This window comes from Rhinoderma darwinii, chromosome 5 (assembly GCF_050947455.1).
Source record: "Rhinoderma darwinii isolate aRhiDar2 chromosome 5, aRhiDar2.hap1, whole genome shotgun sequence".
Taxonomy (NCBI): Eukaryota; Metazoa; Chordata; class Amphibia; order Anura; family Rhinodermatidae; genus Rhinoderma; species Rhinoderma darwinii.
The window spans coordinates 261,621,025-261,647,137 of NC_134691.1; the positions used below are offsets into that span (position 1 = coordinate 261,621,025).

Sequence of the window (26,113 nt, forward strand, 5' to 3'; positions counted from 1 at the left end):
AGGGTCTTGTTGGTATTATCCCGAGATTCTCTGCCACGTATAAACCCCACCTGATCATCCATGACCAGGCCAGGCAATAACGGAGAGAGGCGAGAGGCAAGCAGTTTCACAAAGAGCTTTACATCGACATTAATCAGCGAGATGGGCCTGAAGTTTGCGCATGTCATAGGATCCTTACCCGGTATTGGTAGAAGGGTAATATGAGCCTCGAGGGACTCAGGCGCAAAGGGACAAGAGGAAGACACTGAATTAACCCCTAGGCGCACCAGGACGCAACTGTACGTCCATGTGGCCAGTGTCTTAAGGCACAGGGACGTACAGTTACTGCGTGGTTCCCGGTGCACACTGTCGGCGACAGTGTGCACCGGGACCCGGGAGGCCAGCTGTCCCTGACAGCTAACACTCCACTGTATGCCGATCAGCGGCTTATTTCCGCTGATTCCGGCAATTAAGCCCTTGATTGCGGTGATTGATTGCAATCACCGCATTCAGGGGTTTCTAGCTCATCGGCAGACCTCACGATGATGGCCTCCGTGTCTGCCATGTACGGAAGCCTATCAGGATCAGCCTCCTGATAGACCTCCTGTCAGTGACAGGACGTCACTGCCGTTCGCGATGCAAACTGTCGATGACAGTGTCCCTGACAGCTGACACTCCACTAGTTGCCGATCAGCGGCTCATTGCCGCTGATTTCGGCAATTAACCCGTTACATGCGGGGCTCGATTGCGATCTCCGCATGTACAGGGTTTGTAGCACATCAGCAGCCCCCATTCAATTGTGGGGGCTGCTGATGCTTGTGATGGCACCCGGAGGCCAGACAACGGCCCCCGAGTCTGCCATGTATGCAAGCCTATGAGGATCAGCCTCAGGCTGGTCCTCGTAGACTAACTGTCAGAGTGACTGTGACGTCACACTGACAGTTGGAATACGTTACACTACCTAGGTAGTGTAATGTATTCTATCAGCGATCAGAGCTGCAGGTAAAAAAAGAAAGTGTAAAAAGTAAAGAAAAAAGAAAAAAAAGTTAATAAAAATGTTTTACAAAAGTGTAAAAATAAAAGTTTTTTTTTCCTATAATAAGTCTCTTATTATAGGAAAAAAATTAAACCGCTAAAAAACAGTACACATATTTGGTAACACCGCGTTCGTAACGACCCAATCTATAAAACTATAATGTTATTTTTACCACCCGGTGAACGCCGCAAAAAAACCAAACAAAAACAATGCCAGAATCACTATTTTTTGGTCACCACCCCTCCCAAAATATAGAATAAAAAGTGATCAAAAAGTCGCATGTACTCGAAAATAGTACCAATAAAAACTACAACCAATCCCGCAAAAAACAAGGCCTTACACCGCTTTTTTGACTGAAAAATAAAAAAGTTACGGCTCTCAGATGGTGACACAGAAAATAAATTATTTTATAAAGAAGTGATTTTATTGTGCAAACGCTGCAAAACATAAAAAAAACTATATACATATGGTATCGCCGTTATCGTACCGACCCTCAGAATAAAGTAAAATTTTAATTTATAGCGCATTATGAACGCCGTAAGAAATAAAGAAATTAAACCGCCAAAATCACTGTTTTTGGCCACCAAAGCTCTAAATAAAACATAATAAAAAGTGATCAAAAATTTGCACCTACCAAAAAATGGTACCAATAAAACCTACAGCTCGTCCTGCCAAAAATAAGCCCTCACACCGCTCAATTCATGGAAAAATAAAAAAGTTATGGCGTTTGGAAGGCGGGGAGTGAAAAAATAAAATGGAAAAGCAAAAAAGGATCAGTCCTGCAAAGGTTAATTAATTTCTATTAAAAAAATTAATTATTACCACATGTGGGGTATTGTCGTACTCGGGAGAGATTGCGCTACAAATTTAGGGCGACTTTTTCTCCTTTATCCCTTGTGAAAATGAAAAAATGCAACATTTTAGTGGACAATAATGTTTATATTCATTTTCACGGCCTAATTCTACTAAATTCTGCAAAAGACCTGTGTGGTATAAATGCTCACTATACCCCTAGAAAAATTCCTTGAGGGGTCTAGTTTCCAAAATAGGGTCACTTTTTGGGTGTTTCCACTATTTTTTGTTTCCCTCCAGGGGGTTGCGACATGGCACTAAAAACCAATCCAGCAAAATCTGTGCTCCAAAATCCAAATGGCGCTCCCTCCCTTCTGAGCGCTGCCGTGGGTCCAAACAGCAGTTTATTACCACATATGAGGTATTTCCGTAATCGGGAGAAGATGCTTTACAAATGTTGGGGTGAATTTTCTTCTTTATTCCTTGTAAATATTAAAAATGTCTATGTTATTTCAGGAAAAAAAGTAGATTTTCATTTTCACAGCCTAACTCCAATAAATATAGCAAAATACCTGTGGGGTCAAAGTGCTAACTATACCCCTAGATAAATTCCTTGAGGGGTCTAGTTTCCAAAATGGGGTCACTTTTGGGGAGTTTCCACTGTTTTGGCACCACAAGACCTCTTCAAACTCGACATGGTGCCTAAATATAATCTAAAAATAAGCAGGCCCCAAAATCCACTAGGTGCTCCTTCGATTCTGAGGCTGGTGTTTCGGTCCATTACCGCACTAGGGCCACATGTGGGATATTCCTAAAAACTTCAGGACCTGGGCAATAAATATTGAGTTGTATTTCTCTGGTAAAACCTTCTGTGTTATACAATTTTCTTTATTACAAATGAATTTCGGCAAAAAAAAGAGAAATTTGTACATTTCCCCTCTACTTTGCTTTATTTCCTGTGAAACGCCTAAAGGGTTGAAATACTTTCTGAATGCTCTTTTGAATACTTTGAGGGGTGCAGTTTTTAAAATGGGGTGATTTATTGGGGTATTATAATATATAAGGCCCTCAAAACCAGTTCAGAACTGAACTGGCCCCTGTAAAAATAGCCTTTGGAAATTTTCTTGAAAATGTGAGAAATTGCTGCTAAAGTTCTAAGCCTTGTAACGTCCTAGAAAAATAAAAGGATGTTCAAAAAACAATGCAAATATAAAGTAGACATATGGGAAATGGTAACTTGTGACTATTTTGTGTGGTATTACTATCGGTTTTACAAGCAGATACATTTAAATGTAGAAAAATGCAAATTTTTGCAAATTTTCTCAAAATTTTGGTGTTTTTCACAAATAAATATTGAATTTATCGACCACATTTTTCCACTATCATAAAGTACAATATGTCACAAGAAAACAAGCTCAGAATCGCTTGGATAGGTAAAAGCATTCCGGAGTTATTACCACATAAATTGACATGTCTGATTTGAAAAAATCGTCTGTGCCACAAGGCCAAAAGAGGCTGTGTCCTAAAGGGGTTAATGGAATGTTTTGTTTTGGACGGTGGCTACATCCGAGAGACAATTTGCCCTGGAAGTATGTGCTTCTTTTACGAGTTCTTGGATACGCGGGTTCTTATATCACATGCTTCCGAATTCTTGTGCTGGAGATACATTTTGTGTGATTTTATTTTGTCTTATTTCTTCCTATATTTTCATTTATGATTTCTTGTATGTTTTGTATGTTACTGGGACTTGTTATTGGGCAGTGAATTACTTTCGTGTGCACTTCTCCTTTTGGAACTAAGTTATGCGGGAATTGCCTATTTGCAATTTTGATATATGAAAGTGATTGTATATACTACACTGCTTTTATAATGTTTTATGTTATGTTTAAATACTGAAAAACTGTCTTTAAAATAAAGAATTTATAAAAAAAAAAAGATCAATTATTGATTATGTGGCAAAACGATTGTTTTCCACAGGAAGTGTCCAACTGGGAGCAGAAGGCGTAAAAAACTGATTCTAATGGACCGTGAATGGATGTTAGATCCGTTAGAGCCGTTTGATTTGCCTACAGAACAGTCCTGGCAAACTGGTGCCAATCTTATTATCATACCCGCCTCCCACGAAGAGACCTTGAGAGGCCTTCCAATGTAATACAAATCAGAGTAGAGTAGGTAAAAAGTGGTTTGATAAAAAAAAAATTCCAGATAAAATATATGGTATTTGTAAATATTTTTGTGAGTAGGAGCTGTTACAGGTAATCAGCTCAGATCAAGGTATAAATCCCATTGACAAGTGTTACACCAAGTTCAAACTAAAATGTACCCAGTAGCCATACATTTTCTAGGTGCCCTGTCCAGTGGGACACAGAAGTTTTTCTTATATAAAGGTGTTTGTTTGATTTAGTTTAAAGGAAACCTGTCACCAACATTTCACCTATTGAAGTCTACTCATCTCTCGCTGGCCGCTAATGTCAAAAATTCTTTGCAATTATCCCTCTCCTAAACTCCTCCTCTGACCGTAAATAACGGTCTGCAAACATTTTGCACCTTTAATGGTAATAATCTTTCGTTACTCATCTTATGTCCACCTACCACCGAAAACTGGCCTGTCCTGAATGCCACAATCTCGTCTGCGATAGCGCGCATGCGCCCGTCATGTATGGTCCAACAGTCTTCCCTGCTTCGTCCGGGCCCCAAATCTTGCTACTGGGGTCCCGTTGGTTAAGAAAATTTCAAAAGCCTCTTTTTTTAAGGTACCAGTTCAGTTCTGAAGTGGCTTTGGGCGCCTTGTATATTAGAAACCCACATAAACACCCCATTTTATCAACTAGACCCCCCTCAAAGTATTCAAAATAGCATTTAGAAAGTTTATTAACCCTTCAGGCGTTTTACAGGAATTTATAGCAAAATAGAGATGAAATTTTTTTGTCAGAAAATCCTTTTTATTCCATTTTTTTCTGTCAAACAGAAGGTTTTACCAGAGAAACACAACTCAATATTTATTGCCCAGATTCTGCAGTTTTTAGAAATATCTGACATGTGGCCCTAGTTTGCTAATGGACTGAAGCACCGGCCTCAGAAGCAAAGGAGCATCTATAGGATTTTGAGGCCTTCTTTTTATCAGGCACCATGTCCGGTTTGAAGAGGTCTTGTGGTGCCAAAAACAGTGAAAACCTCCCAAATATGACCCTATTTGGCAAACTACACCCCTCACGGAATTTATCGAGGGGTATAGTGAGCATTTAGACCCCACAGGTTTTTTGCCGCATTTTGTGGAATTAGGCTGTGCAATCAAATTTTTCTGATAAAAGGTACACATTTTTAATTTTACAAGGAATAAAAGAGAAAAAATACCCCAAAATTTGAAAAGCAATTTCTCTCGATTATGGCAATACCCCATATGTGGTCATAAACTGCTTGTTGGACAAACAGCAAGGTTAAGAATGGCAGGAGCGCTATTTGGCATTTAGATTGTGCTGGATTGGTTTCTGGACACCATGTCGCATTCGCAGAGCTTCTGAGGTACCAGTACAGGGGAAATCCATAAAAAGTGACACATTCTGGAAACTAGACCCCTTGAAGAATTCATTGTAATTTTTATGGGGTGCATGCAACTTTTTGATGAGTTTTTATTCTATTTTTTAAGAGGCGTGGTGACTAAAAACAGCAAATTCTACTATTGTTTTTTAATCCTTTATTTTTTTTTTACAGCGTTCACCCTGCACTATAATTTATATATGTCTTATGGCCTTTGAACAATAAAATACTTTTTATGAAAAATCATTTACTTTTTGTGTTGCCATATTCTAAGAGCTATAACTTTTTAATTTTTCCATAAAAAAAAGCTGTGTGAGGGCTTGTTTTTTGCATAACGAACTGTAGTTCCAATCAGTTAAATCTTTAGGTACATGCGACTTTTTGGGAGGTGAAGTGACCAAAAAAAATTGTGATTCTAGTATGGTTTATTATTACTTTCTTTTACTGCGTTCACCGCGCAAGATAACAAAATACTTTTGTAGTTGTACAAAATATGTATAGTTTATGTATGTATTTTTTTTTTAATAATAAAAGTGAAAAAGGGTGATTTTGTACTTTTATTTCTTTCAAAGTTTTTATTTTTTGTCCCACTAGGGGACTTGAAGGCAGAAGGCCCTGATCGCAATACTAATACATTGCACTACATGCGTAGTGCAATGTATTAGAGCTGTCAGCTACTCACTGACACCAAGCATAGTGGGTCCTGACTTTGTCAGGACCCACTAGGCTTCCGCAGATGGCATAGCCAGAGGCAATTGTTAGGCCTCCAGTTGCCATAGCAAACATCGGCGCATGCAATCATGTTGCGGGACGTCGATGGTACTTTAACCTCTAAGAAGTCGCGATCACTATTGAACGTGGCTTCTAAGGGGTTAATCAGCGGGGAACACCACGATCGGTGGCTGTGGCAACTGCTTACGAGACAGCAGTTGTCACACCTCCTGTATGAGTCAGGAGGACGGCCGAAATGGCCGTTCCTCCCGTGACTTACTATTCCGTCACGGAGCGCGAACGATGCACTCATCATGACGGAATAGTATGTCAAGGAGCGGGAAGGAGTTAAAACGATGAACTCCATTAAAGATGCGGCAGGCACAGCCTGAGCCAATACAGCATGCTTGTTATGAACTGAAGGCAGTATTACAATTCTAAGCAGCCGTGTAGACAAGCAACTTGCCGGAGGAAGAGGATTTCAATGTGGATGGTTTGTGGAAGTCATAATAAAACTCCACTAGAACTCACCCCAGGCTGACAGCATGAGGTGCTGTGTACAGCCCGGTGACTTACAGTAAAAGAGGCGGTGTCTGACAGATGAGAAGGACCAAACCATGTCCTGATGACATCAGCAATTGTCAAAGTGAAGCAAAGTCCAAAGACCTGAGTGAACCAGTCAGCAACATCCAAGTGTTTTACAGTGCAAGATAAGTGACCAGGAGGTGGGTAATAATAAATCCCCCACTGGACACCACCATGCGGTCTGACTCCACAATGTTGTGGGTTACCCAAAGGGTGACAGTCAGTGAAGAGCAGAAGAGGCTGATGATGTACAGAACTTGCCAATGAACTGATGGGACCCAAACTTGAGGGGAAATACTGAGATTGGTGATGGTATTATTTTATTAGTTGAGGCCCTATTGCTTATATTGTTTGAGGTTTATAATGTATGTAAATATACCACGGTACTGCAAATTACAATCTGAGGTGTTTTATGTGGAGTTATGAGAAGGTCAATGGTTATTGTCACTCATAAGAAGTACATGGTAGCAATGAGAGTCCTGAGGTTACGTTACCCACGACCTGTTACATCTGCAGTGGTAAAAGTCCCATTAGGACAGTAAGTGACAGTGCAACACAATTATGACCAATACATGTGCCGTGGCAGGACAAGTTTGGATTATCGCTAACATTAGTAGGTTTAGCAGTAGAGAATGCTCATAATATAGAGAAATTAGCTGACAGATTTGACGATGTTACAGATTATGTATTTGAGGTTTGTGCTAAGTAATTGGCCCAGCATGTTGCCATTATATAGACCTCTTTGGAATTATGCGGGTCAAGTATAACATAGAACAAGCTAAGAAAAAAAGTCCTAGAGGAGGGGGGGGGGATAAGCCCTCTTTAAGTAACTGGCTTGGATACAAAATGTCCTCAAATAAACAAAAGTTCGGAAATGTGAAAGTGATTAGAATATGTTTAAATGATTACATTTTGCGTAGACTCCATCTTGTATGGTTGTGTCCATTTTGGATATCTGGATATATCTATGTCAGCATTGTCTGAAACAATTCTATGTTTTTTCTTTAGTAAGCTGTATGTTTTGTTTAGTCTTTCTTTGCATGGAGAATACAGAGGAATATTTAGCAATTTTTGTTCTGATATCTGCTCATCCTTGAGGTTCTGGAGAATGACATGGTTTACTAGAATGTCTCTTGCCCACGACCGTTGTGCCACTCGGGCCGTTTTTGGCGGCATCCGATAGTCTTCACTTTAGGTCATGTGCATGAGGTGTAAGGGAGGAGGTCAGTCTGTCTCTTAACATCTATGATGCGGTATATTTTGGGAACTCATGGTTTTACATTTAAAACAAGTCCTCTAAGCCAAATTAACATCACATTGTAAACGATTCGCAGGAATCAAGCTACTCCTTTTTCAAAAGATTATTAATGTAATTGTTTGATGAATAAACGTCAGAGAAGGATTTTGAGCATACAAGCATGGTGTCTGTGTCTTCCTCCTCTCCGATATATTGATAATCTATGATTAGCATCTGGATAAATCCACTGGGCGGGTATCGGTTGACATACCCATTACTAATTTCAGTTGAATATATTTGGGGGTCATGATTAGATTACTGCAATGTGACCTCAATGGTTTCCTATGTTTTACCCTGATTTCACTGTAACACTGTGTAGCTCTTGCCTAAGGTTGCATTCACATAGATGTACTTTTTTTGGTCTATTACATCATTACACTTTTTTTTGCCAAAAACCATATCAAATCCTGTCAGAGGAAAGAAGACACTTTGTTTTTGGCAAAATATGCTTGGTAAGAATACATGGCCTGAATATTCCAATGCTAGATACAGAAAAAAAACAAGTAAAATGGCTAGAAAGAAAATAAAGGACAAACACGTTTCTTTATTGTCTAGTATTGCATAAAGAAATCTTTGGGAAACACAGAAGGCATACGTAAACATTCCCCTCTGCTCCCTTAAAAGGTTTGTATGTATGACAAATAAGATGAAACTCTCCTCTCGCGGTTGGTTGGAAAGGGATTTCAAGAACTATTACGGAAATGCGAGGGTGTATGATTAAATGTATCTAGCCCTATTTATAATAATATAAATAATAAAAAAGTGTTGCCTATAGCATCCGATTAGCATTAATAATTGCATTCATTTTTTCCCTCAGAAAAAAGGAAATCGTTATTGATATCAGTGTCCCTTAGCAATTTGTAAAATATATAATATGTTCCTTGGTTTTCACATTAGAACGAGGTATTTTAAAGAATGGTTCTGGTTATGTGTGCGAACAGGTAAAGTTGTCTCCAGTAGTCAGCTAGCTCTTCTTTTTTGTTGTATCTTCTGCTTGTGAAGAGGAGGTGTGAAGTAAAACCAATCCGCAGAGAGTAATTGAAATTCCAACCCACCAGAGCATGGCACACGATTCTCCAAACAGAACTTTGCCAAGGACAGCCTGTCAAAGATATTTTATAGATAAGTATCAAATTCAATTCACAATAACCATAAAAAATTCAATGTTGACAACCTCTCTAATAAACAAATAATCGATCAGCATTGTTCATTCAGATAAAAGACGAGTAGTTAGGGCTAGAACAAAGCTATACATCACGTGATGTAGCGAACAGTAAGATCAGGTTTATCTCCTTATAATAATCAGTGGCAGACAATGAGAACTATATTACAAAAACACTGGCCCATCTTACAATTGGAACCAACTCTGACTGTAGCCCTACCATCAAATCCTCAAATGACGGCGAGAAGAATTAAAAACCTAAAAGGATATGTTAGTTAAAAGTCACTACATACCTAAACAACAAAATCCCTTCTCAACCAGAGGTCCTGTCCAAGGCTGTTTCCGCTGTGGGGATTGTGTGGCGTGCCCCAATGTATTACGAATTACATTTTTTGACTCTATCAAAAATAGAAGGCGGTTTAAAATTCTGCATTATATCTCCTGTAGTACAACCCATGTCATCTATTATGCGACATGTGGATGTCCTAAGGTCTATGTAGGCCTAACCTCGAGGCAATTGAGAATTCGTATTTGCGAACATGTACGGGATATATCCGCCGCAAAGGATATAGATGATATAACAACCTTGAAAACAATCCCCAAACACTTCAAACTGTACCATGGATGTGATCCCAAAACCTTCTCCGTACGGGGCATAGATAGGATACATTGTGGTGTCAGAGGTGGAGATGTGAAGATGATGCTTGCACAAAAAGAATGCAGGTGGATTGTCACTTTGGGCACCATGACTCCATATGGTCTCAATGAGAATTTAAGCTTCGCTGCCTTTTTATAGGGTTGTCTTTGTTTTTTTGTACTGCTATAAATGGTTAGAAACTCCTCTGTTGTCCAAAAATTGTTTACATTTTATGATTTGTTATTAATTTTCCTGTTTTACATTTATGTCCAGATTTCGTTGGGTGGACCTATATAGTGTTCATTTCTGATGTGTTCCGGGAGATATACTGGATAGAAGGATCATCTAGCAAAATAAAAGATCTCTCTTTTTCGGAGATCTATGACATCTCAGTCTTTGTAAACATCATATGTAATTTCTCTGTAACTGAATAAGTTGTCATTATTCCCCCTGCTTGATAAAAAATATTTATTGGTTTTGTATTCACATTCGAAATTTCGAAATCGCGTCTTCCCTACATGGTAGCCATGTTTTTCTTCTTTCACTTTACCCCTTTTATTATTATTTTTTGAGTTTTGTATAGAAAATCATACTGTATTGATATTTTGGCTTTGACGTATCTTTTGCTATATTCACATTATCGCGATTTCTTCGGCTGATTCTGTCATATTAGTCACATTGTCATTTGTTCTGATTACTTATATGCCTACACCTGTTCTCCCTTCTGTATATTATTAGGCATAAATTGTATGCCCCACTATAAAATGTTATGGATTATGATCTTTTCTGTTTTCACTGGTAATGCAAACAGGGGATATACCTTGGCATGTATTAGACATATAATGACCGATACTATCACATCAATTAATTGCAGACACAGTTACAACGATATCCTTCATCCTGGGGTTGTGCATGCGGTGGCAAGACTGAGAGCCCACCCCGCTCCCCTCTCGTCTATACGCTGGTGCTGCGCCTGTTTTGTCTCCTTGGACACGAGTCCCTGGGGGCACGCAGACGCAGTGCGAGTGTGACGACAGGCGGCGGGGATCTCGCGGCTCTAGGCAGACTCCAGTGCATGCGCTGGAGACCGGACCGATAGGACACACCGGAACACTACTTTTTTGATCACTAGGGCCCGTATATATAAACATGGACATTCACATTTATCAAACACTACCCCCTGAGGAAGCGACAATAGCGAAACGCGCGTTGGGGCGCCACTACATCAGGCTTTATTGTGTGGGCTGTTTGACGATCTCTATCTCCATGGGTAAGCTTGCTTCTTATATCGATACCTGCCACTGAAGGCAGATCCTTTTTTGACTGAACACCATAATGCATGCCTGGATATCTCTCCCCTTTGTACTTATCTTCAAGATAAGAGCCTGCCTTTTCGGATGATGCTTCTTCCTAGTGTCTTTCTTACTACTTGTCACTGATGGCACTAGGATCCTTTTTTTGTTTTGTGTCCTAGTACATTGCCATATGTAAATTCACTTTTTCATGTCATAAACAAGACGCTATGACGATGCACCATTGATGCAGGCCTTTTCATTGCCTAGGGCATATATGTTCATTTGTGTTTACAATACAGGATACTCGTGGCAAAATCAACTTTTCTAATTACCCACACTTGGTATTTTAGATCCTTGTATCATTTTTTTATCTGTGTTATGTGACGTTGTGTATTTAATAATAAATAAATTTTTGTATTTATTTCTATTACTTGTGGCACTGTGACCTTGTTCTCAAATTTTTTTGCTTAATCACGTTTAAAATCGATTATATATATATATATATATATATATATATATATATATATATATATATATATATATATATATATATATAGTCCAGATAGAGATGAACACAGCACTCCAACATACCTATATATCAGGCCATGTGCTCGTTGCCAGGGGATGAATCAATTCCCCAACTTGAATATAAAGCAACCATAGAACGCAGTAACGGCACCAGGACTTCAGGGTAGATGAAACGGTGAATTTATTCACCTCAAGTGAGCGAAATTTCGGTTCAACAGAGAACCTTTCTCAAGCTATAACATACTACACACAGTGTCAAGTATAAATAGGAAGTACATACAATAATTCACAGAAAGCCTATTAGATGTACAGTTTACATAATATACATATATAAATATGACACCCTACCTATATCAAAAGCTGGTTTTAAAGTGCAAACATTTCTCTATGAATTCATATATAAGATAACTTATACATGAAAATAAAGTGTATAAAAATCGTGAACAGTAATTAAACTAGCAATTAAGCTGATTTAGAGAGATGCAGAGGCCAATTAAATGTTTATATATATGCAAAACTTACAGTTAGTAGTAGAACATCGGTATCAGACCTAACCAGCATGTAGCGTCCGCGCTTATCTACTGCGCATGCTCGAAGATGGCGTTCAAACCGGAAGTTTAATCTAGTGGACCGCATAGAGCAGAAAGATCACTATTGCGCATGTGCAAAGACGGAGCTTGCGTTCCAGTCATTCTGCGTATGTGTCAACAGCGGCGGTAGTGTAAATAAAAGATATGCATAAGGAAAAAGGGATTTTTATAAGTAGAATTAGTCTGCAAATTTGAATTCATGTACAGTACAGCATCCAAATGGATGTACCAAATTGCATGAATCAAAAAAATGGGGAGGGAAGGGAGCAGACAACCAGCAATAGTATGACCCCAGCTAAAGAACTGCCATATATCAAAATATATATATATGTGTTATATCAAGTCCAGAGTCAACGCAGCCGTCTACCGGGAAATTTTAGAGCACTTCATGCTTCCCTCTGCTGACAAGCTTTATGGAGATGCTGATTTCATTTTCCAGCAGGACTTGGCACCTGCCCACACTGCCAAATGTACCAATACCTGGTGTAATAACCACAGTATCACTGTGAATGATTGGCCAGCAAACTCGCCTGACCTAAATCCTATAGAGAATCTATGGGGTATTGTCAAGAGGAAGATGAGACCCCAGACCCAACAATGCAGACGAGCTGAAGGCCACTATCAAAGCAACCTGGGCTTCCATAACACCTCAGCAGGGCCACAGGCTGATCGCCTCCATGCCACGCCGCATTGATGCAGTAATTCATGCAAAAGGAACCCCGACCAAGTATTGAGTGCATATACTGTACATACTTTTCAGTAGGCCAACATTTCGGTATTAAAAATAGTTTTTGAACGGTTAGCCATAATCATCAACATTAAAAGAAAAAATGCTGGAAATAGATCACTCTGTGTGGAATGAATCTATATTACATGTTTCACTATTTGAATTGAATGACTGAAATAAATTTACTTTTTGATGATATTCTAATTAATTGAGGATCAGTAATTATACATATATGACACCTGATGCAGTACATCACAATTGTAGTGGAGTGTATAATAATAACCTTTGTACTGTATATGGCCACATGGTGGAGTTGTGCCATTGCGGTCTGCGACTCAGGTGTTGCAGCACCGGTTCATTATATTTTCCCTATATATATCCTGGTGTTTTAGTTAAAGAGGCTCTGTCACCAGATTTTGCAACCCCTATCTGCTATTGCAGCAGATCGGCGCTGCAATGTAGATTACAGTAACGTTTTTATTTTTAAAAAACGAGCATTTTTGGCCAAGTTATGACCATTTTCGTATTTATGCAAATGAGGCTTGCAAAAGTACAACTGGGTGTGTTGAAAAGTAAAAGTACAACTGGGCGTGTATTATGTGCGTACATCGGGGCGTGTTTACTACTTTTACTAGCTGGGCGTTCTGATAAGTATCATCCACTTCTCTTCAGAACGCCCAGCTTCTGGCAGTGCAGATCTGTGACGTCACTCACAGGTCCTGCATCGTGTCGGCACCAGAGGCTACAGTTGATTCTGCAGCAGCATCAGCATTTGTAGGTAAGTAGCTACATCGACTTACCTGCAAACGCCGATGCTGCTGCAGAATCATCTGTAGCGTCTGGTGCCGATGTGTCCTCGCTCGTCTGACACGATGCAGGACCTGTGAGTGACGACACAGCGTGATCTCTGGAGAACACGGCTGTGTCTGCACTGCCAGAAGCTGGGCGTTCTGAAGAGAAGTGGATGATACTTCTCGTCAGAACGCCCAGCTAGTAAAAGTAGTAAACACGCCCAGATGTACGCACATAATACACACCCAGTTGTACTTTCACTTTTCAACACGCCCAGTTGTACTTTTGCAAGCCTCATTTGCATAAATACGAAAATGGTCATAACTTGGCCAAAAATGCTCGTTTTTTAAAAATAAAAACGTTACTGTAATCTACATTGCAGCGCCTATCTGCTGCAATAGCAGATAGGGGTTGCAAAATCTGGTGACAGAGCCTCTTTAACATTAGCCTCCTGATGAAGCCATAGGCAAAATGCTCAACGAGGCATGCTTTGTGGTACAGCCTCTTCTCCTACCCCAGACTCTCCCCATCATGGCCAATGGTATGTTGTCAGTTTTCATTACATTTAGGGTATTTTCACACGGCCTATTTACGGACGTAATTCGGGCGTTTTTGCCCCGAATTACGTCCGAAAATAGCGCCTCAATAGCGCTGACAAACATCTGCCCATTGAAAGCAATGGGCAGACGTTTGTCTGTTCACACGAGGCGTAATTTACGCGCCGCTGTCAAATGACGGCGCGTAAATAGACGCCCGCGTCAAAGAAGTGACCTGTCACTTCTTTGGGCGTAATTGGAGCCGTTATTCATTGACTCCAATGAATAGCAGCGCCAATTACGTCCGTAATTGACGCGGCGTTCAAGCGCCTGCACATGCCGTTACGGCTGAAATTACGGGGATGTTTTCAGGCTGAAACATCCCCGTAATTTCAGCCGTTACGGACGCCCTCGTGTGAACATACCCTCATAGGCCTTTGACAACCATTTTCTGACTTATGTACAGCTCAGAGTATATATCCATTTATATAGATCTTTTTTATATACTACTTTTCTTCCCATGGGCTAGTATACACTTAATGACTTGGCATCACAGACTGGTTGCATGCTTATTAGGACCTTAGGGCACCGATCTTCCTGTGGATCATTCGATCCTCCTGTACTTGATTATACTATTCATTTTGCATGCACCCAGCCTGATATCCTTGGTCAATGGTGGGATTTCTATCTGTGTATGTTATTTTTAGGAAGGATTCATACGAGCGTGTGCGTTTTGCACGCGCAAAAGGTACTTAACAGCTCCGTGTGTCAGCCCCGTATGATGCGCGGCTGTGTGAGTTTCGCGCAGCCGCCATCATTAGGACACTCCGTTTGGATGTTTGTAAACAGAAAAGCACGTGGTGCTTTTCCGTTTACATTCATAGTTTCACAGCTGTTGCGCGAATCTAGCGCGTCCCACGGAAGTGCTTCCGTGTGGTGCGCGTGATTTTCACGCACCCAATGACTTCAATGGGTGCGTGATGCGGGAAATACGCACAAAGAACGGACATGTCGTGAGTTTTACGCAGCAGACTCACGCTGCGCAAATATCACTGACAGTCTACACTGCCCCATAAACTAATATAGGTCCGTGCGAGGCGCGTGAAAAACACGTGCGTTGCACGGACGTATATCACGTTCGTCTGAATAAGCCCTTATATATTACATGGATCCAGATATGTTATAACTGGTATTATCTGTATGTACGTATATATGCACTAGCTTGTGATTCTTGTTAGGGATATTGAAGTGTACCATTTTTCTTGGTCTTTGGACTAGGGATGCACGATGCATCGAAACTTCGATACTGTTTCGATACTTTGCATCCCCAAATGGTGCGATACCGTTATTTCATGTATTTCGATACCGAGCTGTGCGGCCGCTATTCACCTTAATGCTGCGATCACAGCGGACTGCAGCATTCAGGGGAAAATGGGAAGGGGGGATAATCGCATCACAGGAATCCCTGTGAAGCGATTGAGGGACATACCATTATGGGCAGAAAGCCCAGGGTCCATTGAAGGACCACAGGGCTGTCCTACCATATTTCTTGTTGTTAGGGCATACTTAGGTATGTCCTAACAACTGCATGTGTACTATCAGTACACAGGCTAATGTACTGGCATATAGATATATGCCTGTGTACTATCCGTATATAGATATATGCCTGTGTACTATCAGTATATAGATATATGCCTGTGTACTATCAGTATATAGATATATGCCTGTGTACTATCAGTATATAGATATATGCCTGTGTACTATCAGTATATAGATATATGCCTGTGTACTATCAGTATATAGATATATGCCTGTGTACTATCAGTATATAGATATATGCCTGTGTACTATCAGTATATAGATATATGCCTGTGTACTATCAGTATATAGATATATGCCTGTGTACTATCAGTATATAGATATATGCCTGTGTACTATCAGTATATAGATATATGCCTGTGTACTATCAATACACAGGCTAATGTACTGTAATAAAGATATATGCCTGTGTACTATCAGTATATAGATATATGGCAGTACATTAAAGTTTAAAAATAAAGTAAAAACAAAGTAATGTTAAATTAAAAAAATACACATACACCTTTTTTACAATAAACATTAAAATAAGTCTCAATACATAAAATATACACTGATTCAGTATTGGCGCGGCCGTAATAACCTGCACAACAATTTTTTTGCATTATTTATGATGTGTACGCTGTAGAAAATAAAAATAAAAATTGCTTTCTATCACATATTGTGTGGCACGAGGTGCGATGAATTTAACCTCCATGTGCCTCACATTAATAGTAATTAACCCGATCATGTACCTTACACATTAACCCATTATGACTGAGAAACATGATGGGGTTAATAACTATTAATGTGAGGCACGTGGAGGTTAAATTCATCGCACCTCGTGCCCCACATCAGAAAATGGAAGAACTTTTTTTTTTTTAATTACTGTTGGCAAAGTATCGTTTTGGTATCGAAATCGCAATACTAAACGAAGTATCGGTATCGAAGTCCAAATTTTGGTATCGTGACATCCCTACTTTGGACAAATCTGTTTCCATCTTGCTCTCTCATTTTTAACATTTTTTGTTACTTAATATATATAGTAAAGATATATATATAAATATATATTTTTTATTTGGGTGATCTATCCTTCTTTTGGGTTCACATTTAGGTTTTGCATCACAGGATTAGTATGTATCCTTGGCCACAGGTTTAGCAGCTCATTGAGTAAAGCCGACCATACACATTATAAATGTCTAAAGTACATGGGGGCATCTTGACTGTCCCGCGATGCCTGGTGTTGGGCAGACAAGGATTTGGCATGCTGAATTTCAATATGCCTGAACCTTTGTTCCTCCAGGAGATGAGCGCTGCCAGGAAGTACAGCAGCTTATACCACTCTTCTTATGGCAGTAAACATGTATACTCTGCCAGTCAGGGCATGTGCATATAGGAGGATAAGCTTATGAAATGTTAATGACTAATTGTTTACCATTTAGATAGACTGTTAAATGATATAAAACACTGATCTTTTTTGCATTAAAATACTCACTGAAGACACAAAATTTGAGGCGGTGGTCGTCACAGTAGCAGCAGCTGATGATGAAGAATATCTTAAAGCTTTAGCAAAGAACGTCCACATAGCAGCATTACACAGGAGCACCAGGCCGGCACAGCCCAGGCGCAGGATCAGATGGACCTGCAAACAGCAGAACGTTTAACACAGTTTAACTGTATATCATCCCCTCATAATAGTGAAAAATCACATTCAGAAGTATTGTAAACAACAATGATATTCTGCGCACCATTCCTAATAATGTTCATCAACAGGAGTCAATATAGGTGAAGGCCGAAATAATTTATCCCTGGAAATGAAAAATGTGATGAGGGGAAATGTGTATCGTATACACAAGAGAGCAAGCAAGACTATCACTTTAGAGTGAAAATCGGACCCAGAACTGAAAAAAAATCACCTTGGTCCTCCGTTCTGACGATCAGTGGCGATCCCAGCAGTCGGACCCCCACTGATCTAGAATTTATCATCTATCCAGTGGATAGCTGAAAAATGCTGTAGGCTAAAATACTCCTTCAAATGATTCAATATTATCATTTTTCACAGGCACAATGTACTGGTCTACAGAGATCAATAGAAAGATCTATCAGTACATTATAGATAGGGGATTTTAACTTTTGCTCCTCAGGCTGGGTTCACACGACCATGTTACGTCCGTAATGTACGGAATGTATTTCGGCCGGAAGACCCGGACCGAACACACTGCAGGGAGCCGGGCTCCTAGCATCATAGTGATGTACGATGCTAGGAGTTCCTGCCTCTCCGTGGAACTACTGTCCCGTACTGTAATCATGAAGTTCGGTTCGCTTGTCCGGCTTCGCTCATCGCAAAGACACTCCGTTTGGATGTTCGGAAACAGAAAAGCACGTGGTGCTTTTCTGTTTTCATTCATCCTTTTCACTGCTGTTGCGCGAATCACGCTCGTCCCACGGAAGTGCTTCCGTGTGGTGCGCGTGGTTTTCACGCACCCATTGACTTCAATGGGTGCGTGATGCGCGAAATACGCAGAGTTATTGAACCTGTCGCGCTTTTTGCGCAGCAGACAAACGCTGCGCAAAAAGCACGGACTGTCTGTACTGCCCCATAGACTTGTATTGGTCCATGCGTGCCGCGTGAAAACCACGCGGCCCGCACGGACCGAATACACGCTCGTGTGAATCCCCCCTTAGCCAAATAAAGAAATGGACACAACAAAAAGGAGATGCATCAGTCTTTTCTTTATACCTTTCCTTCCTTTTGGATCCACTTCTGGTTTTGACTTAAAAAAAAAACGGAGCCAAAAACTGCATCAAAACTGCTAGGGCCGGTTCACATGAGCGCTGGCTTTCCATTCCGGGGTTCCGTCGGGTAAACCCCCGCAACAGAAAGTCAAACTGAAACCACAGCTTCCGTTTCCGTCACCATTGATATCAATGGTGACGGAAATATTGCAAATGGTTTCCGTTCGTCACCAATACGGCAGGTTTCCGTTTTTCCAACGGAATCAATAGTGCAGTCGACTCCGCTATTGATTCAGTCGTTAAAACGGAAACCAGCCGGAATGGTGACGAACGGAAAATTGGAATTTTTTTTTTTATTTTTTTACGGCATTCACCGTGCAGGTTAAATAATGTAATCGTTTTATAGTTGGGGTTGTTACGGAAGCAGAGATACCAAATGTGTGTAACTTGTAACTTTTTTTTGTATTATCATAATAAGAGCATTTTGTAAGGGTAAAAAGGAGGCTTTTCATTTTTTTTTTTTTACTTGCTATTTGTATTTATTTATTATAAACTATTAAACTTTTTTTTTTAGCCCCACTAGGAGACTTTACTATGCAAGCATTTGATCACTTTTATAATACACTGCAATACTTCTGTATTGCAGTGTATTGTGCCTGTCAGTGTAAAGCCTTGTTCACACAGTGCAGATTTACTGCAGATTTTGTATGTATTTTTTTTAATCCAAAATCAGGTACGGAATCTAAACAGAAGAAATCGATAAAGGAAGGCCTTATAGGTCTGCTCCTCTGGATACAATTATGGTTTTGGATTGAAAAATAATGCATGCAAAATCTGCAGCAAATCTGCACTGTGTGAACAAGACCTACAACTGAAAGGCTTCTCTCAGGCCATGCCTCGGTCATGGCCTAACAAGCATTAACTAGAGGCAGACCTGGGGGCCTTTGTTAGGCCCCCGGCTGCCATAAAATTTATCGGCGCCCCACGATCACATCGCAGGTGTGCCTATGGGGTGTAAGAGAGAAAACCACTGAGATGCCGCATCTGAGGGGTTAAACGGGCGGGATCAGGGCCGATTTCGATCCTGCTCGCTCAAGCAGGTCTGCTCCCAGCCCTCAGCTACCTACGGTAACTGAGAGCAGGGAGCTTTTACTGCTCCTGGTGACTCAGATTTATTTTGATGCAGCGCCGTAAAAAGGCTACTGCATCAGAATAAAACCCGTTAGTGACTGCCGTAAAAAGGCCAATGGGCGGTTACTAACGGGGTTAAGGGTACGAACACACAGGACAGATATGCTGCATAAAAGTGCACAGAATATCCGTCCTGGAAGCCGCAGGGAATTCCATCTGAAAAAACGAACCAAATTGTGGTGCAGTTTTTCGGGAGGCATGTCCGCTGTGGAAAACCAGTGGCAATAAAATAAAAAGTTTATACTTACCACGATTGTAGTCATGGAGACGCGTTCCTCTTTTCTGAGCACAGCACGGCCTCCTGGGATGACGCTGTAGTCCCTGTGACGGCTGCAGCCTTTGATTAGCTGCAGAAGTCAAATGGGATGAAACGTAATCCCAGGAGGCCGGGCTGGGCTCAGAATAGAGGATTGCATCGCTAGGACTACGGCAGAGGGAAACGAACTTTTTTTTTAATAAACTTCACATAAAAAAACACTTTTTTTTCTCCCCCATTTGTGATTTTTGCAGCAGAATCGTAGCGTTTCTACCACAAAAGTCACAACACATAGTTCTAAATTGCTGGTTTTACCCACCCCCCCCATTGAATACAATAGGAAAAACCCTGCAACAAAAGAGCAGCGATTCTGGGAGCATACCTGCTTGAGCGAGCGGGATCGAAATCGGCACGGATCACGCCCGTTTAACCCCTCAGATGCGGCATCTCAGAGGTTTTCCCTCTTACACCCCATAGGCACACCTGCGATGTGATTGTGGGGCGCCGATAAATTTTATGGCAGCCGGGGGCCTAACCAAGTCCCCCAAGTCTGCCTCTAGTTAATGCTTGTTAGGCCATGACAGAGGCATGGCCTCAGAGACGCCTGTCAGTTTTAGGTCTTGCTCACACAGTGCAGATTTGCTGCAGATTTTGCATGCATTTTTTTTAAGCCAAAACCATTATTGTATCCAGAGGAGCAGCCCTGTAAGGCCTTCCTTTATCTAGTTCTTCTGTTTAGATTCTGTACCTGATTTTGGATTAAAAAAAAACACACCACAGGTAAATTTCGGAATTTTTTTTTTGATATGTGTGAACTAGATTTATGCAAACCTCACATACACTGATGGTACTGTAAGGCTATGTTCACACGGGGTATTTTGCCGAGTTTTTTGACGCGGAAACCGCGTCGCAAAACTCGGCAGAAACGGCCCGAGAACGCCTCCCATTGATTTCAATGGGAGGCGTCGGCGTCTTTTTCCCGCGAGCAGTAAAACTGCCTCGCGGGAAAAAGAAGCGACATGCCCTATCTTCGGGCGCTTCCGCCTCTGACCTCCCATTGACTTCAATGGGAGGCAGGAGAAAGCGTATTTCTCGCTGTTTTATGCCCGCGGCGCTCAATGGCCGCGGGCGAAAAACAGCGCGATAATTGGCGCGAAAATCGGCGTGCTGGGAGAGGAATATCTGCCTCAAAGTTCCAAACGGAATTTTGAGGCAGATATTCCTCCCCCAAAATACTCCGTGTGAACATAGCCTTATACAGCCTTAATTTTCCGAAATTAAATCAGTTGCGGAAAATTTGCAGTGATTAAGCCCAGTGCGTTCCCACCCTGAATGCTAAAAAACGTCAAAGCGAAATGTCACATTGAAACGGGTCCAGGCGTGTGGCATGTACAAGAACCCTGTATAATCCGCTGTCACTGTAAGCGGAAATGTAATACATGGTTGCAGAGTCCGCAGAATGAGGGGCTCCTGAGCGGTAGGGTCACCCTATGTGACCTTCATATGCCCGGAGCAGAACGGGCACAATTCAGTCCTGGAGGGATTCACACACCACGGTGCCAGGGACAGAGCTGCTTGTGGACATCTAGGTGAGCCCTGGATATATGGAAACACATAACTGGCCCTGTCGGCACTGGATTAGAATTTTGTAGGACATGATCTATATTATAAACTGTGAGCACGTGCAGAGGTAATTTTAAATAACTTTACTTATAAGAAGCCATAAAACAAGATTATGGTTCAGTATAAACACTTTACAACATGCCCCACATTTTACTATCTAATAGTGAATCAACGTGAGATGCGTCAGCAGACAACGCAAACTTACCCACTCACAGATCTCTGCCTGCTCCCCTGCTGCAACTTCACACAGGCTCCTCATGTAATCCGCACCCAGAGCAAATTTAGCGGAGCAGGCGGACAGCGCCCCCATGAGCCCGGCTGCCGCGCTACAACCCCAGCTGGACAACATTGAACTGAAGAGAAAACTTATTTCCTCTTTCACCACGTGATCAAGTGACGCCTCTAGCCGTAGACGCTGGAGACGTGTCCGCCATGTTAGGTAAGGGCAGGCTGCCCAACTGTTAATATACAATAACGGTGCCTGTATGTATCGCTATAGGATTTAGATTGTAGTACTTATTAAACTGAGGCGCCCCCAGGGATAGATATGTTTGTATTGATCAATGAAGTATTATATTAAGAAGGGGGGGGGGGAGGGTTGGAGTTGGAATTTTCACATAGGAGACTACGGGGTCAGGTGTGAACTCGCCTATTAGGGTATGTGAACTCTGTTGGACTGGGGAACGAAGATGCCCTTGTTGCTCAAAAATGCTCATTTGCATATAGCGACAAACTATTTTCTCTGCAAAGGATGCACCCATGTGAAAAAGGTAATAAATGTTAGATTCAGGTTACCCTACTCTATATTACCCTGTTGCTAGTTTGATAGGTACAGTTCTGGTGACAGACTCCCTGTAAGGGTATGTTCACACGCAAACTCAAAACCGTCTGAAAATACGCAGCTGGTTTCAAGGGACGTTTTTGGAGCGGTTTTCAATAGTCAATGAAAACCGGCTCCAAAAAACGTCCCAAGAAGTGTCCTGCACTTCATTTGACGAGCTGTCATTTTACGTGCCGTATTTTGACAGTGACGCGTAAAATAAAGGCTCGTGGAAAGAAAACATCGTAATTCCCATTGAAAGCAATGGGCGGATGTTTGTAGGCGAATTAGGGGCGTTTTTTTCAGGCGTAATTCGAGGTGAAAAACGCCCGAATTACGTCTGAAAATCGGCCGTGTGAACATACCCTTCAGGGAATGTCACCAAATAAAAAATTTTTTAAGTAAGTTACTTATTTTTATCATATATTTTTTTTGCTGTATTGTTTTTTTTTCTTCCACAAGGTGGAAACTATTCAAAATTAAATAATAATTTGACGTTTTCCTATGTTGGCCACCAGAGGGAGCACCCAGAATTACAGCATACACCCCCTCCCTATTTTTGGCTACAAGCCAAGAAAAGGTGTCTTCAAATTGCTAAGCATTGTCTAGCTCCATTTTTGAAGTGTTTTTGGCAAAAGCTGTAGGACACCCCAAAAGGCTAAGAATGTTGAAAGTCAAGAGGGAAGAGTGAATGGCTTTTCAGTTGACAGGTTCACGAGGCATGTATTTGGATAGGTTTTTGACGCATTTTACGCACCGAAAAACGCATCAAACACTTGATTAAGCTTCCCATTTACATCAATGGGAAAGCATGCCGTTTGTACATACAACACGATTTTTTCCGTGAGCGTTTTTAAAAAAAAAAAAAAAAAGCTGCGTCTTTTCAGTTCTTTGGCACATAAAGCACACCAAATGTTCCCATAATCAATGAGACTCCGAATGACGCAAAATGCATCAAAAACACATAAAAAACCGTTTTTTTTTTAAAAAGGCGCTTCACAAGAAATGCTATTCTATTTTACACATCTATACATCGTTTTGTTTTTTTGGAGCGTCGTCTGAACATGCCCTAAGGGAATTCTTTTTCATTGGCCTGTAGTTTATATTGCGGTGCAGGGAGAAGACAGAAGTCACTGTAGAATAGAAGATATTTATTTTTTTATCTTACTAACTTTATTTTTTTATTTGGCAGGTTCTGCTTGACAGTTTGTACTGCGTCGTAGATACGCTGGATTACTTAGACTATCTACGTTTAAAAAATAAATAAAATGGTTAACGAGGGTTGTGCGGGGGAGTTTTTATTTAAATAAAAAAATATTTTCTCAGGCTGGGTTCACACGACCTATTTTCAAACGTAAACGAGGCGTATTATGCCTCGTTTTACGCCTGAAAATAGGGCTACAATACGTCGGCAAACATCTGCCCATTCATTTGAATGGGTTTGCCGACGTATTGTGCAGACGACCTGTAATTTACGCGTCGTAGTTTGACAGCTGTCAAACGACGACACGTAAAAATACAGCCTCGTCAATAGAAGTGCAGGGCACTTCTTTGCCACGTAATTTGAGCCGTTCTTCATTGAACTCAATGAAGAGCAGCTCAAGATTTACGAGCGTCTCAGACAGCTCACAAAATGCGAGGAGGAGCATTTACGTGTGAAACGAGGCAGCTGCTAACAGTCGCTTCTCATCGTGTGAACATACCCTTAGGGTGTATTGAAACAGTGCTGTTTTGCCACGTTTTCGCCATGCAGCTGAAAACCACATCGAAAAAATTGTGGTAAATACGCATGCGCTATTGAATGTGGTTTTCAGCCGCACGGGAAAGACACGGCAAAACTGCACTGTGTGAATACACCCTTAGGCCCTGTTCACACAGTTTTTTTGTAATGCAGAAAAAAAACATGCCTCAGAATTCCTTCAGGAAATTTGAAAACTATTTTTAACGGCCTCCACTTTTTTCCGCTGTTTTCACGGCAGTTTTTGTCCGCGGCCATTGAAGCTAATCCAAGAACCATGGGCAAAAATGCCACAAAAAAAGCCTCCGAAAAGATTTAAATGGGAGGTCAGAGGCGGAAGTCGCAAGAAAGGAAACGCCGCTTTCTTTTCCCAGTGAGCGGTCAAAAGCCACTCGGGGAAAAAAACACCTCTGCCTCCCATTAAAATCAATGCGGGAAGATTTCGGGGGTTTTATGGCGCCAATTCCGATCCTGATTTCCGCATCAAAATCAGCAAGCTCTGTGTGAACAGGGATTTATATCTGTTTTCTAATACTTTATTGCCACCTTAGTAATGACAGTTGTCTATTTGACGACATCCATTACTAAGGCGCGGCTTAGTGTTAGCCAGTAAAAGCCTGCAACTAAACCCCCCATTATTACCCCGGTACCCACCATCACCATGGGTATCGGGAAGCTCCGGGTACGATCCAGTACCCGACCATCTGTAGTGATGGTCGGGCATTGGGGCGGTAGCAGGCTGGTATTATTAGGATGGGAAGGGCCAAAAACAGTTGTTCTTCCCACCCTGGTTATGCTAGGCTGCGGCTGCTTTATTGTCTCTGGCTGGTTATGAAAATGGGGAGGGGGGGGGGGGGGCTTGTTGTTGTCGTCAAGTTATTCATTTTTCTTAAAAATTATGTGGGGTCCCCATTTTCATAATCAGCCCGATACAATATAACAGCCACAGCATAAGTTAGATAAAAAGACAAATTAATAAAAAAAAAATTCATGAAGGCTCTGCACGCCTCATTCCGGCTAGAAACATTGCGGTTGTATGATCCTCTGTGCTGCACTTTTGAGAGTTTTGTAAAACTTGCTGCTGTCGGATCGTCATCATTTCTACTATCCTTGACCTCACAACCAAATTTTCCCTTTCACCCCACCAGCTCCCTATGTGAGTCCTGCAGCCGCGGAGTGCTGATCAGTGACCGCCAACACTCAATTTTTGGCGCAGCACTGTTTTTGTGTAATTTTTATTATAATTTCTAGCTGCACATTGTTCTTGTGTGCATCCTGCAACCGCTGATCAGTGACCTCCAATAACGATCAGCGTCTGTGCCCAATTTTTGCGACAGGACTTTTGTCTTTAGTAATTTTTTTTATTATTTTGCCAACCGCACACTCTCCTGGTGTGTGTCCTTGATCATTTCAGCACCAAGTTTGCACAAGCATACTACCCCGAATAGTATATTTCCGCAGAGGAGTCCCTTGTACATTTTAAAGGGCGGTTTCAAATGCCATCAACACCTGCCCAGTAAGCTGTGTGAGAGTACCTTAAGGTGCACCCATAGGTTTAGGGTTTACAAAAGGAAGGACTCCAGGATTGAACCCTCAGAATGCCCCTAACCCCCCCGGGAGTTACTGGGAAAATAGTGGGATTTGGTGCACCCACTGCTGGACCAGGGTTACCACCTCTACGTGGATAACTTCTATACCAGCATCCTACTCTAAGTGCCTCTCTACCAGAAGTACTGCAGCATGCGGTACTGTGCGCAAAAACCAGAGAGGCCTCCCTCAAACACAGTTTAGACAAAGACTGAGAAAGGGTGAGAGCATGGCACTATTTAGTTGGAATATGTTGTTGGCCAAGTGTAAGAAGGAATGTCCTTATATTCACCACAATTTACATTAACAGCAGCACCTCTGTTCCTGTGCGAGGTACCATTACAATGAACCCCAATCCAGATTGCACCCTGCAATAGAATATG

The 26,113-nt window shown here is 41.4% G+C and overlaps 1 protein-coding gene and 1 long non-coding RNA gene across 2 annotated transcripts in view; one reads left to right on the plus strand and one right to left on the minus strand.

Annotated features, from left to right (window-relative positions):
* TGM4 (transglutaminase 4) overlaps positions 1–18,582 on the minus strand; it is an 83,667-nt gene extending 65,085 nt beyond the window's left edge. The window contains exons 1-2 of the mRNA XM_075828591.1: positions 18,520–18,582; positions 17,275–17,421 (exon numbers count right to left, since the gene is read on the minus strand). The gene's annotated coding sequence lies outside the window, so the exon portion shown is untranslated. The remainder of the gene's footprint in view (positions 1–17,274; positions 17,422–18,519) is intronic.
* A 2,733-nt stretch (positions 18,583–21,315) lies between these two features.
* LOC142652897 (uncharacterized) lies at positions 21,316–23,681 on the plus strand. The gene is made up of 3 exons (XR_012847975.1): positions 21,316–21,652; positions 21,750–22,024; positions 23,598–23,681. It is a non-coding gene; the product is annotated as an uncharacterized LOC142652897 (long non-coding RNA).
* Positions 23,682–26,113: the final 2,432 nt, after the last annotated feature.